Source organism: Papio anubis, chromosome 7 (assembly GCF_008728515.1).
Source record: "Papio anubis isolate 15944 chromosome 7, Panubis1.0, whole genome shotgun sequence".
Classification (NCBI taxonomy): domain Eukaryota; kingdom Metazoa; phylum Chordata; class Mammalia; order Primates; family Cercopithecidae; genus Papio; species Papio anubis.
The window spans coordinates 96,545,020-96,558,823 of NC_044982.1; the positions used below are offsets into that span (position 1 = coordinate 96,545,020).

General features: G+C 43.4%; 1 non-coding gene across 1 annotated transcript; it reads left to right on the forward strand.

Moving 5' to 3' along the window:
* LOC101013225 lies at positions 1 to 7,285 on the forward strand. The gene is made up of 2 exons (XR_004185000.1): positions 1 to 857; positions 1,287 to 7,285. It is a non-coding gene; the product is annotated as an uncharacterized protein C15orf32 (transcript).
* Positions 7,286 to 13,804: the final 6,519 nt, after the last annotated feature.

Below are 13,804 nucleotides of genomic sequence, written 5' to 3' on the forward strand. Positions count from 1 at the left end.
GCACAGCTGGACATTGGAACCACTGGAAGAGCTTTAAAACCTCCTGAAACCTATGCCTGGCCTTCAGGAAGTCTGATTCTTTGGTCTGGCGTATGGTCCAGGCATCTCCTGAAGCTCCCCAGGTCACGCAGAGGTGCAGCCCCAGCTGGGAACCACTGACCCAGACCCAGTTTCTGAACTTCTGTGACCACTTCCATGGCAGCCCCACTCAGGCCCGTGGTGTGAAGTCTTTCTTTTGCTTCTGGCTTCTGAGAGTTTCCTTCCCTGATTCCAAGTTAGGCTCTGTTTTGTCTGGTGGGTTTTGTTGCCACTGCCGTTGTGTTAGTGGCATCCAGGCCTCTGGATTGCCGCATGCTTGCAGTGGGAGGAAAGGCCTGTCTAGCATGTTCTCTACTTCCCCTTCCACGCTCTGTGAGGACAGGGGCCTTGTCTGGCGTGTTCACTGAGGCATTCCTGACCACTAGAACTGTGCCTGGCATAGAGTAGGCACTTTATAAACTCCTGCTGCATGAACAAAAGAACAAGTGTGAATGCTTCAAAGGAAGACTTGCACCCAGCTGACCCTCAGAGTGGGAAGGGGTCCCACCTAATAGGAAGAACACCAAGATTTCCCCAAGAGGAGAAGGAGGCCATGTGTCTGAACCCTGTGTGAGATGCTTTGTATACTAGCCCTTGTTGGGGTGTTGCACCCATTTTACAATCAAACAACCAAGGTTCTCAGAAATTAAAGACTCATTTAAGATGCCAAAGTTCACGAGTGGATGGTTTGATGCTGAAGCCAACATTTTTAACACCACCTCAGCTCAAAAGGCCTGAAGGCCACTTAATTCTATCAACCTTCAACCATCTTGTCAAAAGTGAGCCTGCACTCAGGAGTGACAGGAAGACGGAACTCAGCTTCCTGTAGCCCAGACTCCTCATAGGCTACTGCTGCACCCTGGCTCTTCCCACTGGCAAAGCAGATACAGACCCAGAGCACACCTGTGTAGTAATGCCAATTGTTCAAATGCTTCCTTGCCAGGTGGTCAAGAGCCATGGCTCTAAGCCCTCCATGTGCCCCGTGCTCCAGCACTGTGGCCAAGGTCCATTCTGATTGGTTCGGGTCCCTCTGTGTTGGTAAATACTTTGCATATCACCCATGCTCCCAGGTTCTCCAGGCAAGAAACTAGGGGCCAGGTGGCCGATTTGGGCATTTGGACCACTGGGCAGGACACCAGAGCCTCACTGCATTGGTGTTTCCGTGGCAGCTACTTTGGGTGACTGGCTTTCCTCTCTTGTTTTCCATGGACACATCCTTGACCCAAAGCAGATATTCTGTGTAGCTCATGTGCGTACAGATTACAAATTCAACTGCGGAAGCATAGAGAGGCACTGGAAGAGGCATCTTATGGGAGTCAGCCAGGACTGGTAATGAGCAAACCCTCACCTTGAATAGCCTCTGAGAGGTACACAGTGAAGGGCCAGAGGATGACAGAAACAGAAAGAGGGTCAGAGGATGACCAGAAAAGAGCAGGACATGTTCACTGAGCACTAACTAGATGCTTTACGTGGGCTAAGTCATTTAATTCTCATAGCTACCCATTTGAGGTTGACATTATTATTATTCTCACTCTGCAGAGGAGGAAACTGAAGCAAGAGGTTGATAAACTTGCCCAAGGCCAAAAACCTAAGAAGTGGTTGAGCTGGGATTTAAACTCAAGCCCTCAGGTTCCAGAGTGGTGAAGGAAGCCTCTAAGCTTGACCTTGATCTGCTGCCACTGAAGCTGATGAAGGTCATAAAATGGACATAAATAACACCAGCTTCAGAGGGGGTGATGGAGGAAGGAGCTGTCTAGTCAAAGTGCTCAGTGCAGTGGCTGACACACCGCAGACATTCAACTAATGGACGGTAGCTCACTACTCGACTCAGGGTGTTGCAGAAACACAAAGCCGTGCCAACATTAAATGAGGTGCTGACATTAATTTAGGGGTGCAGTCTGTTCTATCACTATGATCCTAACTGCAGCTTTCAGGTACAGGAAGACAGAGAAATTTACCTGTTTGGCTCAGGTCTAGAAACTGAGGCCTGAGATCAAGCCAAACCCATGGCATTAGACTTCGTAGGTGAGTGATCCAGCCAGTTCCCACAGTTGCTGTCCCCACACCCGGCTCAGCTGCCAGCGCCTCTCCAACGCCAGCTGTCACCCAGGTCCACCCAGTGGGAATGCTCCTAGTGCAGCACCAGCGACAGGCTCTGGCTGCATAGCCCTGGGCCCATGGCTGCTGCGGCTGCCTTTTGAATTTGCCAGGGAAGCTGAGCATGCTTCTTTGCACACACGGGGCCACTTGGCTCAGTGTCTGAGAATGAGATAGTAGGCGGCCAGGCTGCTGGGAAAATGTGGAATCGCTCTCTGGCAGAGGCCAGCCTGGAAGTGAGAAGTGAAACCAACAAAGCAGAGGACAGAACAAATGAATGAAGAGCAGGAGTGCGAAATGGGCTGCAAAAGTGTGGGGCATCGTCCTTGAATGCTACAAGACGCTACCAGCTGACCTAATCGGCACCCTTGCTCCAACAGCTTGCCTTGAAATTAAATGTTTGCATCAGGCTGGGTTACTGCAGGGAAGGGGTATCAGGCCCTCCTTTGCAGCATCAGGGAAAATAGGGGACCTCAGATGGCCCAGGCCCTACCTCTGCCTCCTCAGCATCCTGACCCAGCAGAGTGGATCCAGCCACTCAATGATGAGTAAAGTGGAAATTAAAAGCTTCCTGGACTGAGTTGCTCTTGTGATTAAACCAGATAAGGAGCCTTCAGTTCTTCACCCACTCAGAGCATTAGATGCTTGGCAACTCATTGCTTCTCCTCTGGGGCTGCTTTCTCGGGCCAAGGGGGCAAGGACTAGGTTGTGGTAAGTTTTGCTCAGTTTCTACTTAGCTCAGCCTGCCTTCTTCACTGTTGAAGCAAGCAGGCATGGCCTGGCATGCAGTAGGTGCCCAATAATGAATGAATCCCTCTTGAATGAATGGATGAATGCTTTCCAGTTTACTAAAATCTTTCATCTTTGGCTACTCAACGAGTGGGCTCCCCAGGCCTCAGTTTCTAGGCCTGAACAAAATAGGTACATTTCTCTGTCTCCCTCTACCTGAGAGCTGCAGTTAGGAGCATAGCAATAGAACAGAGGGCACCCTCAATTTAATGTCAGCACCTCATTTAATGTTGAAATGGCTTTGTGTTCCTGCAGCACCCTAAATGAGTCAAGTAGCCAGCCATCACACCTTCCACTTGTTGAGTGCTGTGTGCCAGCCATGGCATCGAGCACTTTGATTAGGCTGTTCATTCCTCCACCACCCCATGTGAAGCTGGTATTATTTATCTCTATTTGATGGACAAGGCCCATGGCTTGTCACATAGCTAGTAAGTGGCAGAACAGGGATCAAACTCAGGTTGAAACTTGCTTCTAGGAATCTCTGCCTCCCTAATCTATACAGCAATTGAAGCCTATTCATTCGTTCATTCATTCGTCTCCATCTTAGTCAGTTTAGGCTGCTATAACAAATATACCATCGACTTGGTGGCTTAACAACAAACATGTATTTCTCACAGTTCTGGAAGCTGGAAAGTCCAACATCAGAGTACCAGCAGGTTCAGTTCTTGGTGAGAGTTTGTTTCTTGGCTTGCAGATACCCATCTTCTTGCCATATTCTCCCACGGCAGAAAGCAGAGAGACAGAGGCAAGCTCTGGTGGTCTCTTCTTACAAAGTCACCAATCTCATTCAAGAAAGCCCCACCCTCATGACGTAATTATTTCCCCACCTCCTAACACCTCCTAATACTATCACACTGGGGGCTGGGATTTCAACCTATGAATTTCGAGGGGATTTCTTCGCCCATTCATTTAAGAAACATGAGGGTGTGTCCACTAGATGTCCTGGCATATGAACACCCTGTGTTTTCTCCTGCAGGGGCTCGCAGTGCAGTGGTAGGAGGGGGAGAGGGAGCAGACACATAGGAGAGCACTGTAAGAGCTGTTGTAGAACAATGGGCACACTGCTGTGTAGAGAGAGGGAGCACAGAGAGAAAGGAGCCCGGAACTCTGCTTGCAGGAGCTTACACAAGAGAGGACACTTCAGGGGAAGCTTCACAGAGGAGACAGTAGCCTTTGAATACTTGCTGCTAGTTCTCCAACTCACCCATTTCAATGCCTTCCTCCTTAACTTATCCATTCTATCTAGGATCATCTTTACTGCCAAATGGAAGCAGAACTTTGAAATACGCCTTAGGAATGTAGTTCATGTGTCCATGAAGGGAGCTCTCCTTTCCTCTACAGACACATGGACTGCAGGGGAAGAGTGAAGGCTGGGACACTCTGACCCTCATAACCCCATATCCAAAGCTTGGCACCCTTCCAGCTCCAGGGCTGTGAAGTTTAGTACACATGCATAGTACACATGCATAGTACACAACCTACACCAATGCGCCACCCAATAGATCTCAATAAGAACAGGTCAAGAAGAGGTCTCCATGTGTGTGTCAAAGAGTATGTGCTTCCATTCATTCATCCAGCTTCAGAGACACCACTGAGAGCCAGCAATGAACTACGCCCTGCTGTGGACATTGTAGGACACACAGTCCCTGCCTCAGGAAGCTCAAATCTAAGGGGGGAACAATTATGCACAGCCAATGACAGAATGAAATAAAGAGGAAATGCCAATCCAACCAACTGGGGGCATTCAGAGGATTCACAGAGAAGGTGATAGATGGGCTGGACCTTGAAGAATGAGTGGGATTTTGATAGTGGGATGTTGACTTTCTGGCCTACCCTTCTGGGAAATCTCCACCCTCTTCAGTGGCAGCAAGGAACAGAAGAAGCATTCAAGCTGCTAGCTATCACACCGCTGCCAACCCTGGCCAATTTACAAAAGCCACCAGGGAAATAAGCCTTGCTACCATCGCCCAGCCTCCCTACTAGGTGGTGATGATGCCCCGGGTGAGGCCACCTTGATTCACGAGGCCCTTGATTTGTGGATAATGGTCTCAGCAATGCCAGAGGAGGGAGAGGCAGGTGCCCACACAGTCAACGTTGAGACCTGCAGTCTCACCTTGTTTTTGTCCAACCCAAGTCCACCCCTTCATGCCTTCATTCTCTTTCCTCTTCACCTTCCCCCAGGGTATAATGAGACCTCCATGCTCCACTTCTAATCATAGTTTTCATGGTTTGTTTATGGATCTCCTGATTGTAATACCAGTTACCAGGCCAGCCATTGAGGGAATGCTATAGTTTCCTATACTGTCAATTGCATAAGCAATTGAGATGCAGATCAGTTTTCTCCTGGTGTTTCTTGGGGAGGATGGATGTTTCCAGCCACCCTCCTGTTGGAGTCGAACTGGACAGAAATGGGGAGCTGAGGATGAAAGTGGTGGCTTCTCCATAGATCACTGAGCTAGGCAAGTGGGGCCTGGCACTGTCTCTAACCACAGCCACCAGCATGGGGTGGGGGCTGCCTGGCATATTCTCAGCTGCAACTTCTGTTCCACTTTCAACATCCACCTGTGCTTTGGGTCTCCTCACCCATGGCCTTGCTCCGTGGCTCCCCTCTCTTCATCACATCACTTTCTCCTAGTCCTTATAGAATGAGACCCACTCTCTTGATTTACTTAACAATTTTAATTCTACCAACATAACAGAACTATGCCCACACACATATAAAAATAACATTATTCCTTTACAACCCGCTTAAATCATTTCTAAACAAATACGTGTTCATTACTTGTCCTAATATACATGCTTCCTCCAAAATAATAGCTTTTATCATCAAATCTACCCAACAGTAGATTTCAGTAAAACTAAATTTGCCTACAGAAAAAGTAGGCATTAGAGGGAGCTGGATACCCTTAAGTCATGACTGGCAGCCTGGCATGGGAATCCACGGTCACTAATAAAAGACACACAAAAGTCAGAGCCCAACCCAGCAACCACAAGCTCCTCTGACTACGTCCAAGATGGCCCTCCCATCTTCCCGGGCACGGAGTCTGCTCCTTCTCATTTCCTCAGCCATGAGCTTCACTGTGCCCAGGGTTCAGATGCAGTGGCTTCATTTGCCTGCCTGTCTTGGGCTCACCCTGCCATAACCTCCCCGAGCTCATGTCTGCTTGTGATTCTTCTCTCTGACCCCACACACCAAGTGGACCCCAGAGTGGCTGACCCCTGGCTCTTCTCCGGGAGCCTCCAAAGAAACCATTCCTGGTGCAGTCCAGATGGATAAAGACAGGAATTTCCTGGGCCCCAATGCCTAGGCACTCCATTCCAGCTGGTGTTAGTGCAGAAGGAAAGGTATTCAAGTCTCCAAGAAAAATAAAAGCTCAGATATGAGGAACCAACTTGATAGTACGTAACACTGAAATTGCTTCTCTCAACCCCAATCTGAGTAACCATCAACTGATAATGGAAAAGACACATTCCTGTTACTTGATGAAGTCTCTCTTCTTATTTGCTCCCTTATCTTGATTGATTTTGTGTAGAAAATAAGATAAAGACTCAGAGTTTAAAATAAGGCTTGTCCTTTACCTAAAACCTGCATGGAAGAAGGAGGCGAAGGGAACATTCACAAGCAGGAGCTGATTGACAATCACATTGCTGAATATATCAAAATTATGGGCTTTCTATTATGCCAGGGTACAACCTAAGACCCTCTCTGAGAAGTGCCTTGTGGTCTGGACAGGAGGAGCGGTTTCATGCTTCTCTACAGATAAGGGGAAGACAAATTGTATAATTTAGCAAACTCCAAAAAGGCTAGTTGAATGGGATTTGGATAACATTCATTTAAAACGGGTCAGGATGTTTGTCCAGCAAAACATTAAAAAGCTATCATTTTGTTGAGATTATAGGTTTCTTCCTCTCCCCACAGGTCATATGGATGCACGTCTATTATGGAGTAAATCTCTTTATTTCAATCATCTCTTCTCCAGCTACAGTCTCGTGTGCATCAGCATTAGGAAGATCATTTTTCCATTTGGGTTACATTTTTCTTTGTTCAATTTATTCTGCTCGAGATCATTCCGCTGTTAAGAATCCCTTGTCCAGCAGCAGGGAAAGATAAATATTTCTTTAATTATCTCATTTATAAATAAGATTATAAATAAGATAAAGATAATATAGGTAATATCTATAGATATTTTGAAATCTCACTTCTTACCAAGATGCCTATGATTTCCCATCCTTTATTCCTCGAGCTCTCCTAGCTAAACGTGAGCCAAGTCTTCCCCATTCTTACAGCAACCTCAGTTGTTCCAATTAGAGTCCCCAGAGTCTATCTTTCAGATATTCAAATGTTTCTCTTTCTTACTAAGAAAATATAAGAAGACTCATTCTCACTTTTTTTTGCTTTTTTTTTTTTTTTTTTTTTTTGCATTTTATTCTGTAGATATGTTAGTAAGATTCAGTCAGGAAAACAGAAACTTCTTCAAGTATTTTTTTTTAAAAAAAAGGGTTTAATGCAGAGAATTAGAGGCTTACCACATTGTTGGATGAACTAAGAGAATGAAAGTCAGAAAAAACTACCACTAATTTCAGGAAATTAGAGCATACAGGAACCTCAGGAAGCTGCCACCAGAGCCTGTGTATCTCACCACCCCAAAGAGGGTAAACTGTAGCAGGAGGTCCCGTAAGCCACTGGCGAAACCTCCAGCAGGTCTACTGTTTCCTGATGCCCAGGTGATTCTCTATCCTGTTGCAGGAATAAGAAAGACCTCTGTTGTTCTTCTACTTTTCAAATCATGCATGGGTGCCTCCCATTGGTGGAGTCCAAATCAGAGCCTTGCTGGTATGGGATGCCAGGAAATGCAACAGTTCCCAGAATTCCAACCACATAAATGCGGCAAAGAGCTTTGAAGGGAGTGGCAATGAATGTTAGTTTCCTAAATCCAGTACATCGGGGGTCCACAATTCTCTAAGCACTATGTTAACAGCTTTATATATATATATATATATAAAATTTGATTTTTTTAAAAATTATACTTTAAGTTCTGGGGTACATGTGCAGAATGCGCAGGTTTGTTACATAGGTATACATGTGCCATGGTGGTTTGCTGCACCCATCAACCCATCATCTACATTAAGTATTTCTCCTAATGCTATCCCTCCCCTAACCTCCCACCCCCAGACAGGCCCCAGTGTGTGTTGTTCCCCTCCCTGAGTCCATGTGTTCTCATTGTTCAACTCCCACTTATGAGTGAGAACATGCGGAGGTTGGTTTTCTGTTCCTGTGTTAGTTTGCTGAGAATATTGGTTTCCAGCTTCATCCATGTCCCTGAAAAGGACATAGACTCATCCTTTTTATGGTTTCATAGTATTCCACGGTGTGTATGTGCCACATTTTCTTTATCCAGTCTATCATTTATGGGCGTTTGGATTGGTTCCAAGTCTTTGCTATTGTGAACAGTGAGCAGATTTATATATATTACCCACATTTTTCACATGAGGCAATAGAGCTCAGACTTCTTAGGTAATTTGTCCAGGGACGCACAACCAACCACGGATCATGAGTCAGATTTCTGAGCCCATGCTCTTTCCACAACACTGCCCTGCTTCATGCAATAGTCTAGGAAACTTCCACAACCTATCATGTCCTTCCTGCAGTGCATCTCCAAGGACAAATTTCTCCCAATCCAGGGGCTGCAGTTTGGGTGTCCTTATTTCTCAGCATTTCCATACAGCTATGTCTCCTGCTCTCTAGATGTTCTTTCCCAGATGGTCCTGATGCTGGCACTGCATGTCTCTCCCACCAACTGCAACTGAGCCCTAGTTGTCTGGTGCTGTCTGTGAGCATGACATTTTTTGCCTACTCTCAACTTCACATTGTTAATCTTCAAGCTAGAGCACAGAGGAGGAGTCCTGGCAAGGCTCTGGCTCTAACTTCCCAGGTGCCTCTTCAGAAGCTCTGCAGATGGCCGTTGAAAGTTGGCTAGTCACCAGTCTGGTCTTTCAGGAAATACTATGGGGTTTCCCAGGATTATTATCAACTTCAGAGGCCACTGAGGTGCTGATCAGCTTTCTCCTTGTCTTCCTCAGGGACAATAGAAGTCTCTTGCCATTATCTCATGGAGTCAAACTAGACAGAGAAGAGAGGTTGAGAAGAAAAGCAGTAGCAGCTTCATAGATAACCAAGCCAAGAAAACAGGACCCAGTATTTTTTTATTCTGGCTTGGAGAGAAAAGAATTTTTCTTTGACATGAAGAGCAGAGTCTAAGCATCTCATGATGTCTTCAGCCAGAAACCCACCAAAGTTCTTACAGTCTCCAGGAGACTTGGTTTTCCATCCCAAACAAAGGAATAATTCTTACTCACCCTGTCCATGGGAATTAAGGATGTGTGATGAAGTCCTAAGCCAGCGCTCACTCCTGACTACAGGAAGAGATGAATGACAGGAAGAAATGCAGCACTCAAAACAGTGAGGTGCTCCACAATTTGCCTCTCTGTTAACAAGAAATGTATGGGGTTGGAGGGAGGTATTAACAGGAGTATTCACCCAGGGTCTACCACCACTATTTGGAGGTCATGGAAGAGGACAGCACAGAAGGCCATTCTACAAAGTTATGACTTTTCAAAAGTATTTAGTAAGTTGGCATGACAATCATTAAGACTCATGAAAGATGAAGCAGGTGAAATCAAGACATAACGACACATAACGACATGGTATTGTTTTATCAGTTCTTATAACCTCACACTCAACAGCATAGACACCAACGGAGCTCATCTCTGGGTTCACTCTTCCATGGGACACACTAGCCATACTTCTGGCTGTACTGGCTGTTGACTTTGAACTCAGCCTATTTTAAAATAGCATGAACAATGCGAGTGTCTAGAAGCTGGGGCACAAAGAGGAGCCCTGCCTGCTTTTGAGTAAGGCATTGCCCTTACCAGTCCTGAGAGAGAATTTTGAGAGCAACATGATTTCTATTCTGGAATTGCTATGGGGTTTCCCAGGGAAACACTCAATCATAGGCTAGACTCAAACCTGGATGTTCTAAAGGCAGGAAACTGATTTAGATAGCAAGGAGAACTGTTCTGGATTTATAATTCTGGCCCTTGATTCCTATGCATGGCACTAGTCACTGCCACCAGGGCTTAACTCAAAAGGCCTTGGCTCTATACCAGAGGATTAAATAATGTCAAATGTTCTCACATATGTGTATATAGGGGGTAGGTCCAAGATGCCTAACATACACCTAGAGTAGACTTAACATTGGCGTGGGTTAACTGAGTCCCAATAATCTTCTCAACATTATACCAGGGTTCAGAAGTCAAATCCCAAGCACAAAGCATTGTGTTTGTCCTCCCTTTGGAAAGCAAAACAATGACACACTTCTACTGCAGACACAATGAAGCCTGTGAGAGCCTATCCCAGGCTACAATCTCGACATACTGTCCCTGTGTCCCAATACACTCCCCTGACGTCTCCATTTATTCTGCCATATTCTTCATGTGAAATATTAGCTACATTGCAATGTGTTTCTGAAATGGGGTCTCTTATGACTCTTTATAAGGAAGACCAACTTGGCTTTCATCAAGCTTTAAATAAATCAAAGCATCTAAATTGGAAAGGAAGAAGTCAAATTATCCTTGTTCATACATGATGTAACATCACATTTAGAAAAATCTAAAGACTCCACCAAAAAACTGTTAGAATGGATAAACAAGTTCAGTAAAGTGATTTTTCAAGTTACAAAATCAGCATACAAAAATTAGTAGCATTTCTATACCCCAACAGTTAACAACCTGAAAAATAAATCAAGAAAGCAATCTCATTTACAACAGCTACAAAAATAGTATATTAAAACACTTAGGAATAAATTTAACCAAAGAAGTAAAAGATCTCTATAATGAAAAGTATAAAACATGATTAAAAAAAAAAAAAGTGGAAGAGAGCACTCACAAGAATTGAAAGATATTCCATGCTCATGGATTGCAAGAATTAATATTGTTAAAAAGTTCATACTTCTAAAGTGATCTACAGATTCAGTACAATCTCTACTAAGATACCAATGACATTCTTCACAGAAATAGAAAAAACAATCCTAATATTCATTTGGAACCACAAAAGACCTGAATAGCTAAAGCATCCTGAGCAAAAAGAACAAAGCTGGAAACACTACTTGACTTTAAGTTTACTACAAACTACAGTAACCAAAACAGCATGGTACTAACATAAAAACAAGCCTATAGACCAATGAAGTAAAATAGAGAATTCAGAAATAAATCCACACATTTACAGCCAATCCATTTTTTACAAAGGTGCCAAGACAATACACTAGGGAAAGGACAGTCTCTTCAATAAATGGTGCTGAGGAAACTGGATATCCATATGCAAAAGAATGAAACTAGATCCATATTTCTCACCATATACAAAAATCAAATCAAAATGGATTAAAAACTTAAATATAAGACCTGAAAGTTTGAAACTACTAGAAGAAAAGATTGGGGAAACACTTCAGGACATTGGCCAGAACAGAATATTTCTGTGTGTATAAGACCTTGAAAGCACAGGCAACCAAAACAAATGGGATTATATCAAGCTAAGAAGTTTCTGGCCTGGTGCAGTGGCTCACATCTGAAATTCCAGCACTTTGGAAGGCTGAGGCTAGAGGATCACCTGAGCCCAGGAGTTCAAGACCAGCCCAGGCAACATAGTGAGACTCCCATCTCTCCAAAAAAAAAAAAAGTAGAAAACATCAGCTGGGTGTGGTGGCATGTGCCTGTGGTTACTCAGGAGGCTGAGGTGAGAGAGCAGCTTGAGCCGGGGAAGTCGAGGCTGCTGCAGTGAGCCATGATCGTGCCACTGCACTCCAGCCTAGGCAACAGAGCAAGGCTCTGTCTCAAAAAAGAAAAATAAAATTAAAAAATAAATACATTTGTAAAAAGCTTCTGCACAACAAAGGAAACAATAAACAGGGTGAAGAGATAGCCTACAGAATGGGAGAAAATATTTGCAAACTATCCATTCAAGAATACATAAACAATTTATATATACCAGAATATATAAGGAATGCACACAACTCAATAGTAAAAAAAACCAAATAATTCTATTAAAATATGTGGTGTATGTACACCATGGAATGTTAGCTGAATATAGATTTTTCAAAAAAGGACATCCAAGTGGCTGACGAGCATATGAAAAAATGTTTAGCCAGGCATGGCGGTGCACACCTATAGTCCTAGCCACTTGGGAGGCTGAAGCAGGAAGATCACTTGAGCCCAGGAGTTCAAGGTTACAAGTGAGTTGTGACTGCAGCACTACACTCCAGCCTGGGCAACAGAGTGAGACCCTCTCTCAAAAAGAAAAAGAAGAAAGAAAAATGCTCAATATCACTAAATAAGGGAAATGCAAATCAAAACCATAATGAGATATTGTCTCACCCCAATTAACACGGCTATTATCAAAAAGACAAAAAATAACAAAAGCTGGCGAGGATGCAGAGAAAGGGGAATGCTAGCACACTGTTGGTGGGAATGTAAATTAGAACATCCATTATGGAAAACAGTATGGAGGTTCCTCAAAAAAACAAAAATAGACCTACCATATGATCCAGCAATCCCACTGCTGGGTACATATTAAAATGAAAGGAAATTAGTATATCAAAGAGATAGCTGCACACCCATGTTTATTGCAGCACTATTCACAATAGCTAAGATATGGCATCAACCTAAGTGTCTATGGACATATGAATGGATAAAGAAAATGTGGTATGTATACACAATGAAATGTCATTCAGCCATAAAAAAAAAAAAAAAATGAAATCTTGTCATTTGCAGCAACATGGATGGAACTGAAGATCACGTGTTAAAGTAAAACAAGCTAGGCACAGAAAGATAAATATCACATGTTCTTACTTATATAGGGGAACTAAAAAAGTGGTGGTAGAGAGTAAAATGATGGTTGCCTGAGGCTGGGAAGGGTGGAGAGGAGGGAGGAATGAAGAGAGGTTGATTAAAGGGTATGAAAATGCAGTTAGATAGAAGAAACCAGTTCTAGTGTTCAATAGCACAGTAGGGTGACTACAGTTAATAATAATTTATTATATATTTCAAAACAGCTAGGAGAGAAGATTTGGAATGTTCCCAACACAAAGAAATGATAAATGTTTGAAGTGATAGATATCCTAATTATTTGATTTGATCATTATGCATTACATGTATGTAGCAAAATATCATATGTACCCTATAAATGTGTACAATTATGTCTTGATTCAAAAAATACACACACACACACACACGTATATGAAACAAGGCAGGTTCTACCATTGTTCTTGGATTAGCTAAATTGCAGTATGTATACAGATATTAAACATCTAAAAAAATAAATTTTTTTTTAAAAATTAAGAAATTATTAAACATTAAGCAACAAAATGCCTCTTCTGAGTTGAAAAAGTCCATGATAAAGCCATGGTAGACTATTCTTTCACATTCTAAGGCTTATGGTAGCAGAGTCACAGTACAACAGTTTTAGGTGTTGAGGGGATAGTTGGTGGATAAATTTTTGTTTTGGATGATGAAAAAGAAAACTATCTTTCTCCTTTCAATACTCCTCTTCGATGAAGCTTCCTCCAACTGACCATGATCTGTCATCTACAAAAATGCTTCAAAGCTAAGAAATATGCTTATCACCCTCACTAATGAGGAGGAATATAGGGTGAATAAAAAATGCTTTTTTTTTTTTTTTTTTTTGCGTCATGAATAGCAGTGGTACAAAACTGTTCCAAGTTCCAAGTAAAAACAATTTTAAATGATAAGATATATGTAGGATTCCAGTCATAGTCATCCAACTAAAAAG